Below are 4114 nucleotides of genomic sequence, written 5' to 3' on the forward strand. Positions count from 1 at the left end.
TTTATTATTTGTGCGGCTATGTGGTCTAGTGGTACGACACTCGCTTTCGGATCGGAAGGTCCTGGGTTCGAACCTCGCTCAGCGCATAGTTGAGTCCTTGGAAAAGGCTCTTTACTCACAATCTCTCACCGTACTCAGGTGTAAAATGAGTACCTGGCCGTTAACAGTGTTCTCTCTGTCCGAAAAAAAATGGAATATCGCCTAACAGTCGTTATGTACCGTCCTACATGTTAAATGTTGCTGTTAGCCAGGGAACCCTTGTAAAGCGCTTTGAGCATGTTTAGTGGATATTGCGCTATATAAAAGCTCAATTAAAAAAAAAAATTTTGACAAAGGAGAGAATCAATTTGTCCTGCATCACCACCTACGTATTATTGTACCCAGGGTTTCATATTAATCAGTTAATTGCCGTACTCTGGAAAAAAAATTTTTGGTCAGAAAACTGGTCCTTCAAATATATTGATCGATTTAAATAACACTCATCCTGGCTAAAATGTTCAAACCAGGGACCTCTCGAGTACGGCAGTTAACTGGTTAAGTAGCAATTGACTCATCTGCTCTTGGTTACAAATTAACATTGAAATTGTAGTGGAATTGATTTCATTGTGAACTTAGATAAATTTTTTTTTACACTATTGATAGTAGTTCTCGATTATCAAACATCTAGAACTGGCGTTGGAAGTTTTTTCCGGGTTTTGTAACGTTAAATGGAAGTTCAATGGCTACCTGCTGAACTAGTTGCTGTTTTATTGGAAGGTACTTTCCATTAGATCTAAAAGACTCAGCTACCTAGTCATTGCTGGATGGTTAAGAGAGGTCAAAGTAAAGCTAACACAGACTTTTTGGTGGATTTTTTTTCCATCTTTTTATTTAAATTATATATGACACAATTCATGGTCTGTTGTGGCGGGATGGGTTAGTCATTGGAAAAGATGTAAGGTGAGATGAGAGACGAGAGAGAGAGAGAGAGAGAGAGAGAGAGAGAGAGAGAGAGAGAGAGAGAGAGTTCATGCGTTATCAATTTGGTGCTTTATTATGCTTATGTTAAAATGATTAATTATTTACTGTCATTTTTAATGCATGTTCTTGTTCATACATTTGGACCCCCCCCCCCTTCCCCCGAAAAAAAATAATATTATTTGTACTAATTTGTATTTAATTATTGATTTTAATTTTTATTCTCATCGACCAATGAATTCTGCGATGTCACCGACGTGTACTTACTAGAAGGTCTGATTACTGATTATTATGGGCTTTTTGTTGTAATGTTAAATGTACTCTCAAACCAAATCAAAATATTGTCCATTATATCTGTTCAACGACGTGCACTTATTTGCAGGTCTGATAACCCAATTCCTTATGGGCTCATTGTTGTAATGGAAATCTAAAAAAAAAATTTTTTAAAATGACGCAAAATATTTTCCATAACAACAATGTTAAATTAGGCCCATAAGTGGGTTCAGGTGTCAGACCTGCATATGTGTACATGTCGGTGTTAAATCAAGCTCATTAATTGCTTTCGGCAGTCAGACCTGCTAATCTGTTCACCTAGAATATTACCAAACAGTGTTTTGTGTGTGTTTGTCTTTGAAAAATTATTTCCAAAATGGCCACACGTTTTATCCAATTTGATATGGTTGGTTAAAAGTGGTGATTGGTGGGAGAGAGGCGAACGAGTATACGACCTAGGCAAAGAACCGCTGTGACAGAGAAACGACAGTAAGACGCGAGAACCGCTGGGACCGTAGAAAGGTTCTCCACCTTGGAACCGATCCCCGGTTCTCATCTAAGGAACTGTGGGACCGGTCCACAGCGCGCCACTAGTCGAGTTAAAACTTGGATTTTGACAGAAATGATATTGAAAAAAAAAAGAAAAGATTGTATTCATCTTGTTACTGATTGTATGATTTGAGTCCATTTACTCATGTATACATGTATGTCTGATGATAGAAGACAGTTGTAGGCTTTACCGGTTTAAGGTTGTATTGAACAATATTTTTTGTTACTGTTGTATTGGACAATATTTTTTGTTACTGTTGTATTGGATAATATTTTTTGTTACTGTTGTATTGGACAATATTTTTCGTTGGTTTGAGAGTATTTTCGTTACAACATGTCAACAATGAGCCCACAACAGTTCGAGTTATCAGGCCTGCAAATAAGTACGCGTCGATGTGAGTACATGACATTAACTCTCTCCTTACCGATTATTTCCGGTATTTTCCCAAAAATGGCAGGCTTACCCAGCAGAAAAAAAAACAAAAACAAAAAAACAATCTCTCTACAAAACAACTTAATGTTTTTATTAATTAAACAGAGATCATTGTGATCTACAAAATAACTCTGAATAAGAAAAAATGCATATTGTGTCGTAACAAATGTGACGATTTTGCTGTAAAGCTGGTAAGGAGAGGGTTAACAATTTGGTAAGGAGAGGGTTAACAATCAATTTTATTTTATCATTTTCCAAACAGTTGCCATAATGTTCGTATACGTTTTATTTTTTTTTTATTTCATGTCTTTAAAAAAAATTATTATTTTTTTTTTCTTTGACTTAGTTTGACTGCTTCAATATAATAAGGCGTATTGTTAAATTTCTACGTGCACTTATTTGCAGGTCTGATAACTGATCGTAATTGTGGGCTTGTGACTTGTTTTAAAATGCTGTAATAATAATAATAATAATAATAATGATAATAATAATAATGCTGAAAACTTATATAGCGCTATAACTCCGAGACACCAGACTCGAAGCGCTTAAATTACAAATTACTTTGGCTGAAACATAATCATTCATACACACAAGCACACACACACACACACACACACACACACACAACACACAACACAAACCAGACCTATCTTGCTTCTCATACCATCTACTAAAATCGAAACATATGTTTCAAGCGAACGTTTATAAATAGACAAAGATGGACACTATTTGGAGTTGGTTTGAGAGCAACAATGGGACCATAACAATTTGGGTAATCGGACCTGCCAATAAGTGTACGTCGTTGATTCAATTGATTGACTTAAGCTGGCAAGGGAAACGGATTTATAAATTTGTTTTGTCATTGTTTTAATCTTTTAAGATTCAGTTTGTGTGCTTTTGTGTTTGCGCTTGCTGGCGTGTGCGATGTTATTGTGCGCTTTCACTTTTGTGGTTTTTTTTTGTGTGTCCGTGATTATTTGTGTGAGTGTGTGTGTGTGTGTGTGAGAGAGAGAGAGAGAGAGAGAGAGAGAGAGAGAGAGAGAGAGGGGGAGAGATAGAGAGAGAGAGGGGGAGATAGATAGATAGATAGAGAGAGAGAGAGAGAGAGAGAGCACCGTTCATTGAACCAGTGATATGAGATTCTATTTCAAAGCATTTATTCATATTTTCCCTAAAATATTTCAATAAACATGAAAATTATGAAATGTGTTGTCGTTTCATTTGCATGACTGTATCATAATGGGGGGGGGGGGGTAATATATTTATAATGCGAGATGTTCAACGGTTGTCTTTTTGCACGTAAAAATAAAGCTCATGTGTTCCTCTTTAAGTCAAGATATCTATATATTTAAATTTGTTTATAATGCTAAAGTTATGTCAGTGCGATATATTGCTTCTTTCCTTTCTTATAATGGCCACACTCTCATGTCCACGATACTGGGTGGGGTTCCTGGCCTCCCATATTGGGCAGGGTGCCACTTACTGTGTCTTCTAACCCCCTTCTAGCTGTTTTCCAATTTGCTTTCTGTCTTTGTCTTGGAATGAGATTACTTGGTTTTGTCCTGGCCCTGACCGGAGTCATTGGCTGGGAGGGAAACAGTCAAATGCATAGTTATTGTTTTGGGAGATGATATATTTTACCTTGTAAATCATCTCTTTGTTAAGTATTATTAATATTTGTTATTTTGAATATATCATGTAAGCATTTGAGTGTATTCCTCTTAGTTGATCTTGTGCTTGTGTCCGGATGAGACAATGGTGATCTCAAACTAAGTACATTGATGGTATGCTCTTGGAATCTACATCTGGTCCCTATTTGTTCCCAATTCCTCGTTGTCTTACTTTTTCTTGGGCGCTTAAATTGAAATTCTAGAACTTTTTACTATCCCATTTTCTTCCTTT

This window comes from Berghia stephanieae, chromosome 8, assembly GCF_034508935.2.
Source record: "Berghia stephanieae isolate SIO BIC M18660-M18661 chromosome 8, UCSD_Bste_1.3, whole genome shotgun sequence".
Taxonomy (NCBI): domain Eukaryota; kingdom Metazoa; phylum Mollusca; class Gastropoda; order Nudibranchia; family Aeolidiidae; genus Berghia; species Berghia stephanieae.